Source organism: Dendropsophus ebraccatus, chromosome 2, assembly GCF_027789765.1.
Source record: "Dendropsophus ebraccatus isolate aDenEbr1 chromosome 2, aDenEbr1.pat, whole genome shotgun sequence".
Taxonomy (NCBI): Eukaryota; Metazoa; Chordata; class Amphibia; order Anura; family Hylidae; genus Dendropsophus; species Dendropsophus ebraccatus.
In genome coordinates, this window is record NC_091455.1 from 5,100,930 (window position 1) to 5,115,826 (window position 14,897).

A 14,897-nucleotide genomic window follows, 5' to 3' on the forward strand; every position below is an offset into this window, starting at 1 on the left:
TGAGAAATTTTAATTTGAACAAATGTATTATTGCAAAATTTCTATTTTCCATTTTTTACTGTCTAAGGCCATGTTCACACTATGTATAACTAAAGATCATCCCGGCCAGTACTGCAGTACCGGCTGCATGATCGTCTGCTGAATTCCGATGCTGGCACACCCCTATGCTCCCGCATCCGAATGCACAGCTGCACACAATGGAGCGTGCGGCCGGAGGCTGCAGAAAGCTGACATGTCGAAGTGTATACTATGTGTATATATATATGTACTATGTGTATACACTTCAGCTGGGATTCCCTCAAGCTGTCACACAATGTAAGTCAAGTATTAATCACGGCCGTGTTGCAAATCATGACACCTGGTGGTTTCTCTACTGGAGTGTTCCCTTGGTTGGGTCCTTCCCGGAGAGATATCTGGCTAGTCCTGTGTTTCGAGACTCCTAAATGAGGCTCCACAGGCTCTTCTTTTGCATATTCAACCCGCAGCCGGCAGTGTTATCGTTTGGCTGGTCTCCCTAAGATCAGTGATCTGTTTCTTTAATGGCTCTACTAGGCATTGCTCCCACCTAGACAGAATCCTGCTCCACACTGATGAGGGGCAACACTCCAAAACAGCTGTCTGTGGATGGATACCTGGCCTTGGTTTTTCCCTTGTCATCACATTGACTTATAGGGCCACTTAATATGGTGTGTTTGGTGGTTTCCTTACAGGAGCTGCCCCTTGGCTGGGTCCTTCCGGAGGGATATCTGGCTAGTCCTGTGTTTTGAGACTCTTAAAAGAGGATCCACAGGCTCTTCTTTTGCATATTCATGTTTCCCAGGGAGCAATGCACCTAAGATTTCACTACATTGAGCGCTTTAACCCGCAGCCGGCAGTGTTATCGTTTGGCTGGTCTCCCTGAGACCAGCGATCTTATTCTGTTGTGTGAACATGGCCTAATGGTGAATACTTTTCTCAAGCACCTCTAGGGTCAAAATGCTTGTTGTACTACTAGATTAAGGTGTGTAGTTTTCAAAATTGGGCCACTTATGGGGGTTTTCAGTATGCAAGCCTCCTAAATGCACAAACTGGTCTCTAAAAAAAACTTACACATACTGGGATATAGCTTGTAATTGTCAGTTATATCCACAAGTAAAGGTACAAGAAAAAGCGTTTCCTAACTTTTCCCCCTTTTAATTAAACTTTATTGGTTAGGTGCACAATATTGTCAGTCTGTAAAAGTATGGTGACAGAATGGCAGTAATACTCAGTCTATAACTGGGCCTGGCCCAGGGCCAGGGCCCTTGTTAGGAGCCACAGCTTAAAGATTTTCTTTATGACAGACTTTCCTCTACAAGTTATGCAGTGCTAAACCCAAAAGGTGAGGTAAGCGTTACCTGGGATCAACCCTTTTTTTTCTTACTATCTTTACTGCAAGCACCCAAGCAAAATGTTCTGTGTTGTTCATCAGGAGTAAAGTGTTATACGTGTTTAGGTGCCGGACTCTGTGCTCATTACTGCCCATTGCAGTTACACATCTGGTTATACCTTCTACAAGGTACAGTGCTTGTATACCCAGGGGTTGGGCATCACCACTCCCGGCCACCGTGACGAGTGCCTAGTTTATACCACCACACCAAGCCCACTGCTAACACCACCCAGCAACCCCGGGTTACAGCATCCGCCTGTCCTGACCCTGGGATAAGCGTCTCCATGTTCTGCTGTTATTGGCTTCTTGTCTTGATGGTTTGGTTACAGATCTATGAAGGGGTCGGGGACTTGGCCTCAGTAATGGGCATTGTGCGCCTCCATCTTATTGCCCCTCCGGGTCTCAGTCCTGGATTTGCCCCTGTGACCTGGAATAACCTGATACAGATGTCAGATATGTCGTAAGCCCAAGATTTCCCATAACGGTGTAAGGATGATGAAGGGTTAATGATGTCCCAATAAGACGATCTCCGCACCAGATGGACGACGTTGGTTTTGATCTGTTCTGAGGAAAATCTCACCTCAGGTTGTGAATTCACTGGAAAACCACAATGTGAGGGCGGGAGGGGGCACCGGAGCGTAATAAGGTATAAATACTCAGCACTGAGACTGCGCCAGACACAGCGGCTGCAGGACCCTTCTTAGGTGAGTCCACTCCTCTATATGAGAACTCTCTGCAGGGACTAGTCACTGACTATAGGGGGCGCTCCATCATGTATGCAGGGTGAGGATTATACTACAAGCACATCAGCTGCCGTCCGTCTCCAGGGACGTGTGTCCAGCTCTGGCTGCCGGCCTCTGGGGACCATATGTCCTGGTTACTCTGTAGGAGGGGAAACTCCAACCTGCTGCAATTATCACCGATCCACTGGTGAGATGATAACTGTCCGATCCATGGGGGACTGACTGCTGGGACCCCCAATGGTCAGAACATGGGACCCCCGACCACAGGAACTCTGAATGGAGCGGGAGTCATGCATCTGCCCTGCTGCCCCATTCAGGTTATGGCTCTGACTTACCCCAGGCTGGTGTAACATTATATATATATATATATATATATATATATATATATATTAGATTATTTGCTGCAGATTCTCCATTGTTATTAATTGATTATTCTGTAAGGTGAGCACTAATCTGCACTTCCTACTCCCTCAGCCAATCACTGATGGGGGCGGGGCTCTGCTGCTGCCACTGATTGGCTGAGAGCAGGGTGCAGCAGGGACAGGCACCAAGGTAATGGCACAGGGGAGGGATGGGCAGCAGGGACAGGCACCAACGTAATGGCACAGGAGAGGGATGGGCAGCAGGTGAATATATGATTTATCTTTAGCCTCCCACCCTGTTATGTATAGATTATTCTCTGTATGACCCCTAAAAACCCTTATGTTGTGCCCTTTTACATTACTGTACTCCTCCCCTTATACCTTGCCTCTATCATCTAGATTATTCTGTACTCCTTCTAGACCTGTCCTCCTCCTACATTACTCTGTCCTCCTCCTCCTCCTACATTACTCTGTCCTCCTCCTACATTACTCTGTCCTCCTCCTACATTACTCTGTCCTCCTCCTCCTCCATTACTCTGTCCTCCTCCTCCTCCTCCTCCTCCATTACTCTGTCCTCCTCCTCCTCCATTACTCTGTCCTCCTCCTCCTCCTCCATTAATCTGTCCTCCTCCTCCATTACTCTGTCCTCCTCCTCCATTACTCTGTCCTCCTCCTCCTCCATTACTCTGTCCTCCTCCTCCATTACTCTGTCCTCCTCCTCCATTACTCTGTCCTCCTCCTCCTCCTCCATTACTCTGTCCTCCTCCTACATTACTCTGTCCTCCTCCTCCTCCTACATTACTCTGTCCTCCTCCTCCTACATTACTCTGTCCTCCTCCTCCTCCATTACTCTGTCCTCCTCCTCCATTACTCTGTCCTCCTCCTCCTCCATTACTCTGTCCTCCTCCTCCTCCTACATTACTCTGTCCTCCTCCTCCTACATTACTCTGTCCTCCTCCTACATTACTCTGTCCTCCTCCTACATTACTCTGTCCTCCTCCTCCTCCTCCTCCTCCTACATTACTCTGTCCTCCTCCTACATTACTCTGTCCTCCTCCTCCATTACTCTGTCCTCCTCCTCCTCCATTACTCTGTCCTCCTCCTCCTCCATTACTCTGTCCTCCTCCTCCTCCATTACTCTGTCCTCCTCCTCCTCCTCCATTACTCTGTCCTCCTCCTCCATTACTCTGTCCTCCTCCTCCTCCATTACTCTGTCCTCCTCCTCCTCCATTACTCTGTCCTCCTCCTCCTCCATTACTCTGTCCTCCTCCTCCATTACTCTGTCCTCCTCCTCCTCCATTACTCTGTCCTCCTCCTACATTACTCTGTCCTCCTCCTCCATTACTCTGTCCTCCTCCTCCTCCTCCTACATTACTCTGTCCTCCTCCTCCTCCTCCTACATTACTCTGTCCTCCTCCTCCTACATTACTCTGTCCTCCTCCTACATTACTCTGTCCTCCTCCTCCTCCTCCTACATTACTCTGTCCTCCTCCTACATTACTCTGTCCTCCTCCTACATTACTCTGTCCTCCTCCTACATTACTCTGTCCTCCTCCTCCTCCTACATTACTCTGTCCTCCTCCTACATTACTCTGTCCTCCTCCTACATTACTCTGTCCTCCTCCTACATTACTCTGTCCTCCTCCTCCTCCTCCTACATTACTCTGTCCTCCTCCTCCTCCTACATTACTCTGTCCTCCTCCTCCTCCTCCTACATTACTCTGTCCTCCTCCTCCTACATTACTCTGTCCTCCTCCTACATTACTCTGTCCTCCTCCTACATTACTCTGTCCTCTCCTCCTCCTACATTACTCTGTCCTCCTCCTACATTACTCTGTCCTCCTCCTCCTCCTCCTCCTACATTACTCTGTCCTCCTCCTCCTTTTACATTACTCTGTCCTCCTCCTCCTACATTACTCTGTCCTCCTCCTACATTACTCTGTCCTCCTCCTCCATTACTCTGTCCTCCTCCTCCTCCTCCATTACTCTGTCCTCCTCCTCCTCCTCCATTACTCTGTCCTCCTCCTCCTCTTCCATTACTCTGTCCTCCTCCTCCTCCTCCTCCTCCATTACTCTGTCCTCCTCCTCCTCCTCCATTACTCTGTCCTCCTCCTCCTCCATTACTCTGTCCTCCTCCTCCATTACTCTGTCCTCCTCCTCCTCCTCCTCCATTACTCTGTCCTCCTCCTCCTCCATTACTCTGTCCTCCTCCTCCTCTTCCATTACTCTGTCCTCCTCCTCCTCCTCCTACATTACTCTGTCCTCCTCCTCCTTCTCCATTACTCTGTCCTCCTCCTCCTCCATTACTCTGTCCTCCTCCTCCATTACTTTGTCCTCCTCCTCCTCCATTACTCTGTCCTCCTCCTCCTCCATTACTCTGTCCTCCTCCTCCTCCTCCTCCTCCATTACTCTGTCCTCCTCCTCCTACATTACTCTGTCCTCCTCCTCCTCCTACATTACTCTGTCCTCCTCCTCCTACATTACTCTGTCCTCCTCCTCCATTACTCTGTCCTCCTCCTCCTCCTCCTCCATTACTCTGTCCTCCTCCTCCTCCTCCTCCATTACTCTGTCCTCCTCCTCCTCCTACATTACTCTGTCCTCCTCCTCCTCCTCCTTCATTACTCTGTCCTCCTCCTCCTACATTACTCTGTCCTCCTCCTCCTCCTACATTACTCTGTCCTCCTCCTCCTCCTCCATTACTCTGTCCTCCTCCTCCTCCTCCATTACTCTGTCCTCCTCCTCCTCCTACATTACTCTGTCCTCCACCTCCTACATTACTCTGTCCTCTTCCTCCTCCTACATTACTCTGTCCTCCTCCTCCTCCTACATTACTCTGTCCTCTTCCTCCTCCTACATTACTCTGTCCTCCTCCTCCTCCTACATTACTCTGTCCTCCTCCTCCTCCTACATTATTCCTGGTGCTACGATTTACATCTCTCCTCTACACCGACATCTCCACCCTGTGCCAGTCATTACAATGGCATCTGCCATCTGTCTATTATCTAAACCCCCCAGTATTGTATTCAAGACTTTGCGATTGCTATTACCTCACAGATTGTAAGCTCTTGTGGTCAGGGCTCTCCTGCCTTATTGGTAGTTTCTAAGGGTATGTTCACATCTTGTTTTTGGCCGCATGTCGGGCTACACAGCAGAAATCAGTGAAAAAAGGATGCAGCCATGTAGCCCGACGTGCGGCCAAAATCGAGATGTAAACATACCCTTACTCTGTAATATGTGGTCACAGTCATGTAACATCCTCATCGGATTGATCGCCTGTTTGTTTCCTTGCCAGGACGCCTGCCCAGTGCCAGCAACGCCAGGACCAGTGAGACCGCAGAGAGCAAGAGACTGTTACATACAGTAGGCAGACATGAGTGGTAAAGGAGACATTAGCGGAATCGGGGGAGGGGGAAATGTTAGTGGAGGAGGAGGAGGAGGACCAGGAAATATTAGTGGAGGAGGAGGAGCAGGACACGTTAGTGATGTCCAAGGAGGAAACGTTAGCATAGGAGGAGGAGGAGGAAACGTTGACATAACAAGAAAATGAAACAATTGTAGAGGAAGAGGGGGAGGAGGTGGCCGCTGATAAATGACTCTGTACACACTGGGGGAGATTTATCAAAGGGTGTAAAATTTAGACTGGTGCAAACTGGCCACAGCAACCAATCCCAGCTCAGCTTTCCTTTTACCAGAGCTGGAAGCTGAGCTGTGATTGGTTGCTGTGGGAGGTGAGCTGTGATTGGTTGCTGTGGGAGGTGAGCTGTGATTGGTTGCTGTGGGCAGTTTGCACCAGTCTAAATTTTACACCCTTTGATAAATTCCCCCACTGTGTTCAAACCCAAAGGGGGACATTTATGAACCTTGTACAAATGGCGTACGTCTGCTGTATGCCCTGCTCACCCAATGGGCGGCCGGGGAGGGGCGGTGCGTCAAGGAGGGGAGAAGGCATGACCTCCCCTACATCACTCAGGCGTAAATCATGATACAAATCTACACCTGTTGGACCCGACGCAAGGCCGGCTGACTTTACTGAGAGGCATGGACCTTCTATTGAATGCGGACGGGGCCTAATATTGTACGCTGGTCTTAATAAATCCCCCCCTATCTGTGTATACAGTGGATAAAGCTCTGGGCACATGCACCTAACATCTCCATAGGGCTCCATTCCCCTTGCAGAAGCCGCCACACTGTCCATCACACCTGGGGCTTCCTGTTGGCGGCATGTGCCGGGAAGCCGTCCTGACGTATACCGCAAGGGAATGACTGAACACAGTGTGCACAGAGTCTTACAGGGAGTCATCACTGGACGCCCGGAGACCTGAAGGAAAAATATCACTCCCCAACCCAAACGCCCCCCACCCCCAAAACTACACCCACTGGTTCCTCAATATACACATAAGGTCCTGATACAGACATTCTCTTTACTGTTTTTAATATTTTGGACAGAAAAAAAGTGATTGTCCTGTAATGGTTTCTGTATTTCCCTATAAACTAAAGGCAGTGGGGTTTTTAGTTCTTTTGGGGGCACTACCCTCCTCCTCTCCTCCACAGACCCTGCACCATCCCAGCCTCTATACCTAATCTCCCAGTATAGCCTCACCACTCCCACCCGCAGCTTATCCCCAGCATAGCCGCCTTATCCCTGCTTGTTCAGTCTCCTCCACAGCTCTTTCCATAAACTCCTTCAATCACCTCCTCCCCAGCCTGATAACAGGGAACAATAATCTGCACTGCGGTGCACATGAGATCTGATAGCAGCAGTAGCCGGCAGGGGGCACATGAGATCTGATAACAGCAGCAGTAGCCGGCAGGGGGCACATGAGATCTGATAACAGCAGCAGTAGCCGGCAGGGGGCACATGAGATCTGATAGCAGCAGCAGTAGCCGGCAGGGGACACATGAGATCTGATAACAGCAGCAGGAGCCGTCAGGGGGCACATGAGATCTGATAACAGCAGCAGGAGCCGGCAGGGGGCACATGAGATCTGATAACAGCAGCAGGAGCCGGCAGGGGGCACATGAGATCTGATAACAGCAGCAGTAGTCGGCAGGGGACACATGAGATCTGATAACAGCAGCAGGAGCCGGCAGGGTTCTCTCTCCTGGGAGGTGACAGCAGGAAATGTCGGGGATGAGCTTCTCCCGACCCCGGAATAAAGAACAAAGAGCGCGGAAACTTTCACCTGGATCCAGTAATGTGACATCTGTGTATAAAGAAAAGAGCGGAGAGCGAGACGTCATCTGTACCGCGGGGACTGACAGGTGAGCGCAGCTCTGGGGGCAAATAATGATGGGGGGTGATGGGGTAATAAGAGCCTGACAGTCACATCAGTCACAGGAGAGTGCAGCTCTGGGGGCAGATAATGATGGAAGTGATGGGGGTAATAAGAGCCTGACAGTCACATCAGTCACAGGGGAGCGCAGCTCTGGGGGCAGATAATGTTGGGGGGTGATGGGGGTAATAAGAGCCTGACAGTCACATCAGTCACAGGGGAGTGCAGCTCTGGGGGGCAGATAATGATGGGGGGTGATGGGGGTAATAAGAGCCTGACAGTCACAGGTGAGAACAGGAGGGTATAAGATCCTAATAACAGAATCCCTGACCTGATGGTAAATGTGACCTGCCGGGGTGACTGTCCGGGCCTTCTGGATTACTTTACTTCCTCTAAGATTTCCCATCTGATATTTCCCATCTGGTTCTGTCAGTGTCTCCTCAGTAACAGGATATATAATGATGGATCTGTCAGGGGGGAAGAGGAATGGACCCTACAAAACTCATTACAGAAGGAATCACTCGGTTCCTCCATCTAATTCTATTATAAGCTGAATCAGATTAATCCTGGAGCAGGGACACCACTTATAATGCAGGTGTCCCTGTTTCTGCAGACTGAGGTGTGAGGGATAAACTGTACAAATAATATCAGATAATCCGCCATACAGTGCTAATCCTGCCAGTCACTGCCTGAGAAATGATGCCACACAGTCCCATAATACCCCTCACCGTCCCCGAATAATAACCATAAATAGGAACATTCATTGCCAAGATACAAGGCCGGAATACAACCGAATCTAATCCGCACCAGGTCACCAAATTCCAACCACTTCCTTCCTATGCTCCCCACGTAGTGCCGAGTCTCTACACTTTGCTGGACTTGATGAGTGACTCTGATACAGCGACCTGGAGATGTCACAACATGGAAAAAGAGTCTGGGGGATTTCCGGTTTCTGACCCTCTGTAATCCTCCAACCCCTAATGTTACCCCCAAAGCTCCAATCCCATTCATTGTCTCCTCTCCGCAGGTTTCCCAGCATGGATGTGGAGAGAGATGACGTCAGCTCCGCAGCTTCACTATCACCTCCCTGAGGAGCTTCAGGATGGAGAAGACGTCCATGGAAGAATATGAGCCCCTCCCCAGAGCGGTGACCCTGATCAGAGGTGAGCGCCCTCTAGTGCACAGATCTTGTCCGTTCTCTCTCCTCCGGGGGACGCCTGTACCCGCACTTATAGGCTGATTTTCGGCCAGTCTCAGTGCAGCATTTGGTAACCAGCCACCCTCTTCCTAGGTAAATCAAGGCTTCCTGTGTTCTGTCTTGATCTCTCTGCTTCTAGAGACAGGATTCCCTTAGCAGCAGGCAGTGGATGGCAGTGGGGAAGAAAGTGAGACTGTAGGCCTTTCATTTTTGCTGAATAATGTGATGTATAACAGTATTACAGATGGCCTGGGCAATGACATGGGGGGAAGGTGGTGTCCTGGTATTAAGGGTGACCCTAGAAAACATCACAGTAATGAGAATTTTTCACTTTCTCAGGAAAACCCTTTGGGAACATCACCTGCTACAACGATCTGCTGGACGAGCACTGCAACTATAAAGCCCCAGAGTCACCGGAGCCGATTATAATCCTCCACCTTACATGATGGACAGGAGGTGATTATATATACCAGGAGCCTCCTCTATAATCCTCCCCCTTACATGATGGACAGGAGGTGATTATATATACCAGGAGCCTCCTCTATAATCCTCCACCTTACATGATGGACAGGAGGTGATTATATATACCAGGAGCCTCCTCTATAATCCTCCACCTTACATGATGGACAGGAGGTGATTATATATACCAGGAGCCTCCTCTATAATCCTCCACCTTACATGATGGACAGGAGGTGATTATATATACCAGGAGCCTCCTCTATAATCCTCCACCTTACATGATGGACAGGAGGTGATTATATATACCAGGAGCCTCCTCTATAATCCTCCACCTTACATGATGGACAGGGGGTGATTATATATACCAGGAGCCTCCTCTATAATCCTCCACCTTACATGATGGACAGGAGGTGATTATATATACCAGGAGACTCCTCTATAATCCTCCACCTTACATGATGGACAGGAGGTGATTATATATACCAGGAGCCTCCTCTATAATCCTCCACCTTACATGATGGACAGGAGCCGCTGTATCTGAACTATTATCCATAAATAATCCCAATAGCAATAAGCAATAAACATATAAAAATAACACATTGTAGCGTCTTCCTTCTGTGCTCAGATCTGCTGCACTACTGAGGCCTGACGATCTACCATGTTTCCCCCGAAAATTAGTCAGTGCCTTATATTAATTTTTGTTCCCAATGAGGCACCCTTTCTTGTTTTCAGAGGTGTCTTTTTTCAAACCACACAAGCACGTTGAGACAGAGGGGTGAACGGCACAGGAAGGAGAGGGGTGAGCGCCGGCGGGTAGTGGTGGACGGCCTTACTTTCGGGGTTGGGGTGACTTACTTTGGGCTACATCGTAGATTCGTTGGGATGTCTTATTAAAAGATAATGCCTTGTCTTCCAGGAAACACCATAGATTATATATATAAATAGTCGAACGAGGCGGCACTCAAATATAAAAGTGAAGAAAAAGTTATCTTAGTCAGCCATCAATGTGCAACGCTTCAATCTCTCATTGAGATCTTTTTCAAGCAGCCTGGCTGCTTGAAAAAGATCTCAATGAGAGATCGATACGTTGCACATTGATGAGTGAATAAAATCACTTTTTCTTCACTTTATATTGGAGTGCCGCCTCGTTCGACTATTTGTGAATTTTGATGCCTGGGTCTGGCTACCTGAGTTCCTGCACCAACCTGAGCCTTGGAGCCTACACAGTGCCGTCCAGCAACCTTCTTTTGTACTATATATATATATATATATATATATATATATATATATATATATATACACACACACACAGATATCTCCTTTGTAGTGTCCTCTAGTACAGTGATTTTCAACCTTTTTTGAGCCGCGGCACACTTTTTATACTTAAAAAATCCCAGGGCACACCACCAACCAAAATGGCACAAAATGACACTAAAACAGTACATATTATACATATAGTTAATAATATAGATTCTAAATGTATTTATACTCACTCAGTGTGAAACCTGGGCCTGTTTTCTTCTCCCCCCTGTGCTTCTCTCCACCATACTTCTCCCCCCTACTTCTCTCCTGTGCTTCTCTCCACCATACTTCTCCCCCCTACTTCTCTCCTGTGCTTCTCTCCCCCGTGCTTCTCTCCACCATACTTTTCTCCCCCTGCTTCTCTCCGCTGTTTCTCTCCCCCATCCCCATGTTTCTTTCCCCCCTGCTTCTCTCCACTGTTTCTCCCCCCCATTGTTTTCTCCTGTTTCACAGGGGCACCATAGTTTGGGGAACTTTCCCCGCGGCACACCCAATCATGTGTCGCGGCACACTAGTGTGCCACAGCACACTGGTTGAAAATCACTGCTCTAGTAGATGCCTTCTGTGTAGTCTCCCTATAGTAGATGCCTTCTGTGTAGTCTCCCTATAGTAGATGCCTTCTGTGTAGTCTCCCTATAGTAGATGCCCCCTGTGTAGTCTCCTACAGTAGATGCCCCCTGTGTAGTCTCCTACAGTAGATGCCCCCCTGTGTAGTCTCCTACAGTAGATGCCCCCCTGTGTAGTCTCCTACAGTAGATGCCCCCCTGTGTAGTCTCCTACAGTAGATGCCCCCCTGTGTAGTCTCCTACAGTAGATGCCCCCCTGTGTAGTCTCCTACAGTAGATGCCCCCTGTGTAGTCCCCTACAGTAGATGCCCCCCTGTGTAGTCCCCTACAGTAGATGCCCCCCTGTGTAGTCCCCTACAGTAGATGCCCCCCTGTGTAGTCCCCTACAGTAGATGCCCCCTGTGTAGTCCCCTAATAGTAGATGCCCCCTGTGTAGTCTCCCTATAGTAGATACCCCCTGTGTAGTCTCCTATAGATGCCCTCTGTGTAGTCTCCTATAGTAGATGCCTCCTGTGTAGTCTCCTAATAGTAGATGCCCCCTGTGTAGTCACCTATAGTAGATGCCCCCTGTGTAGTCTCCTACAGTAGATGCCCCCCTGTGTAGTCCCCTACAGTAGATGCCCCCTGTGTAGTCCCCTACAGAAGATACCCCCTGTGTAGTCCCCTAATAGTAGATGCCCCCTGTGTAGTCCCCTAATAGTAGATGCCCCCTGTGTAGTCTCCCTATAATAGATACCCCTGTGTAGTCTCCTATAGATGCCCCCTGTGTAGTCTCCTATAGTAGATGCCTCCTGTGTAGTCTCCTAATAGTAGATGCCCCCTGTGTAGTCTCCTATAGTAGATGCCCCCTGTGTAGTCTCCTATAGAAGATGCCCCCTGTGTAGTCTCCTATAGTAGATGCCCCCTGTGTAGTCTCCTATAGTAGATGCCCCCTGTGTAGTCTCCCTGCCCCCTGTGTAGTCTCCTATATTAGATGCCCCCTGTGTAGTCTCCTCTAGTAGATGCCCCCTGTGTAGTCTCCTCTAGTAGATGCCCCCTGTGTAGTCTCCTCTAGTAGATGCCCCCTGTGTAGTCTCCTCTAGTAGATGCCCCCTGTGTAGTCTCCTCTATGGTTACCATGGGTAACCAGTCATGCTACAGCTCCCAGGAGGTACAGAAGCATTTTAACCCCCTGCCCAGACTGTCCTTGTGGAGCCTCTCCACGTGGTTGCTGTGGAGGTCCCACAGAGTGAATCTGCCTCCTCCTCTGCTATCCTCCCACCTGCACCTGCTGTGCCCCCACCTGCTCCTGCTCTTCCTCCTCTACTCGTTGGGCCTAACTGTAATTACCTGGCCTCCATAGTGGAGCGGCTACCTAAGGCTATAGTCCAATGGATTTCACACAGTACTTCACAAAGATGTAGTTGTGGTCGCTCGTCTTCACACTCCACTAAGGGTTCTCATAGGCGTAGATTCCGCATAACTTCAATGCGTCATTGCCAACACTCCCGACAATACTTCAGGAGGAGCGACCAGACAGTGAGGTCCCGATCATCTTCGTCTTCCCGTAAGTCAGTGTCTAATAGAGACTTCAGTAAACACAGAAAGACAAAGAAGCCTCGGTCTTCGGTCAGCAGGGCAGTGGAGGGTTCTTCTTCACAACTTGCAGCTACCACTGTTCCTCCTCCTCCTGTTCCGGTCTCGCTGCAGTAGAGTACCCCTTCCATGGTATTAGAGATTCCAGGGTTGTACACCGGTCCGGTGACGAGAAGTGGTGGTTGGCTTGGGGATATTGGAGTGGACATAATCCCAGCCCTTAAGGCTTTAGAGAAAAGTTAGATCAGAGTAAGCCATCTTACCAGATGCCTCCTCCTAAAAAAGTCCCACCTAAAGCAGGCATTTATAAAAAGGTTTTCTTTTTCCTGTGGACCTAAGCTCGGCAGAGGGAAGGTTGCGTGAGAACCTGTCAACCAGAAAATGATGAAAACACCACGGAAATGGACAGGAAACAGCAGGGGCAGCATGCATGAGGCTGCCTAATCGCACCATTATGCCAAATTCTGGGCAACAGCCTGGTGGTTAACCTCAAGACAATAGTGCTGACCCAGACCAAAATGGGCAAGGCACATGCGTCCAAAGTCAAAGGCCAGCAGTCAACCACCACAGTGTGCAGCTAAGATAGTGGTAGCTGCACTGCGAGTCGCAGCCAGCAGTCAGGAGTACTCCAAAAAAATAAAGATTTTAAGCCCTTACAAGGGCTTTTGGGTCCTTTCTATAGTATCCCTGCCTACAGGAATGCTAATTCCCTCCGTAACGCTCTCCCTGACAATCAGCAGCTCTGTCCCTATTCTTTTCCAGCATGCATGTGAGGCCAGCACCGCCAGCTCAGATTTTTATATGCCCCGGTCATCTGATCTGGCCAACCAATCGCTGCTATTGACATGTATGGGTCCCATGTCATTGCACGATGTACCAAAGGGTCTCCTGAATGTTGATTGAGTGAGAAATTGCGCCCAAACTTACAGGAAAAGGATGATGCCATTTTCCTGAATATCGCAAGAAGCTCGTCCGAGCATCCAGTACCTTAATACTCGAACGAACATGCTAGTTATGGGTTAAACCCCTCACCCAAACGTTGCTTCGATTTATTTACCAGGAATCAGTCTACAATGCTTACAAGTCCCATGACTGCAGTGCGTTGTAGAAATATGATGAAGAATTCTGTGGCCATCTTGCACTGCAACTGGAACATAGGCCCCTTTCAGCCAGGGGACGCTGTCTCTCAAACCTACCCATCCATGGCAGTGGCCATCAGACGATTAGGGACTGCTGTCTCTTCTATGAAGGCCACAGTAAATTCTATGGCCTCTGTAAATTCAAGCATGAATGCTCCACCTGAGGGAGCCTTTGTGCCGCAGTTACATGTCAGCGAGCTACTAAATTAGTGGGGAAACAGGTATCTTCAGCCGAAGCTAAGGACACTGGTGCATGTGTATGACATGCGTCCTTGGTTAAACATCTAGCCCATTAGGGAAGCTGCCCTAAAGTTGTTGGATAGTTTTTCCTATGCCTTCTTTATACTGTTCTACCTTTCTTCTTCTCTCATGTGGTCTGATAACCTGAAGACACCTAGACAATAACCGCAGATATTAAGACAGAACAGGAGGTGGCTGTGGGCAGAATTGAGGGTCCGGTGAACTCCCCCCACATTTTGAAATCTCAAAATTTCCCCATTAAGAGTAGTGCCAAAAGAAAGGGCAAGGTAAATTTAGATTAATACATCATCTATTTCACCCAAAGGGAAACTCTGTCAATGATGATATTTTCAAAGAAGATGCCACAGTTTCCTATGTGTCTTTTGACAGGTTAGTTGCATTATTACAAGCTCTCCTGGTGAAGTCTGACATCCAATTGGCTTTTCCCCTCCTGCAAGTCAACCCAGAATGTTATCGCCTGCTGGTTTTTCAGATTGATGGGTCCCTTTTAGTGATGAGCAAGTACTAAAAGGCTTGGGTGCTTGTTACTCGAGACGAATATCTCCCAATATACGAATGCTCGTTTTGAGTAACGAACCCCATTGAAGTCAATGGGAAACTCAAGCATTTTT

The 14,897-nt window shown here is 48.9% G+C and overlaps 1 long non-coding RNA gene across 1 annotated transcript; it reads left to right on the plus strand.

The window, feature by feature from the left end:
* Positions 1-2,088: 2,088 nt before the first annotated feature.
* On the plus strand, positions 2,089-10,038 carry LOC138782937 (uncharacterized). The gene is made up of 4 exons (XR_011361598.1): positions 2,089-2,112; positions 5,806-7,775; positions 8,814-8,949; positions 9,324-10,038. It is a non-coding gene; the product is annotated as an uncharacterized lncRNA (long non-coding RNA).
* Positions 10,039-14,897: the final 4,859 nt, after the last annotated feature.